Raw genomic sequence first — 586 nt, 5'->3', positions numbered from 1 at the left:
ATATTAAGAGATACTTAAATAGAAAAAAAAAAAATTAATTGATAGTCTTTATTACTTTATACACATTTTCATGCCAAGATATATTATTTGCAGGGTTGAGTAAGTTAACTTTTTTTTTAACTAAGTTAAATTAAAGTTAATAGTCTTGAAATTTTAACTTATAAGGAGAACATCAGATAACGAGGTCAAGAATTTTTATACGAGACTTTTTACAGGCTGTTTTTGAGTGAAAAAAAAATGATACATGTCCGTTTCAGCCATAGCATTAAAGAAATCGATTTTTTAAGTAATTATCATAATAATTTAAAAAACGTACTGTAACAATGAAAACATCAACATCTTTAATTTTATTTTAACTTGATGTTATTAATTTTAATGATAAATTATTACTTTTTGATTATAATGGAATTTTATGAAATTACGTATTAATATTATAGATAATTAAACACTCATTTATGGAATATTTATTATTATCATCGTTATCATCGTCGTTGCTATTCATATGAACGTATAAGATTGTAATGAAAACTGTTACAGTTCCTGATGAAATTAGAAATTGGAAGTTAGAACAAGTAAGTCATACGTT

The sequence above is a fragment of the Atta colombica genome, unplaced genomic scaffold (genome assembly GCF_001594045.1).
Source record: "Atta colombica isolate Treedump-2 unplaced genomic scaffold, Acol1.0 scaffold190, whole genome shotgun sequence".
NCBI lineage: Eukaryota > Metazoa > Arthropoda > Insecta > Hymenoptera > Formicidae > Atta > Atta colombica.
Note: the sequence above shows the minus strand (reverse complement) of the source record.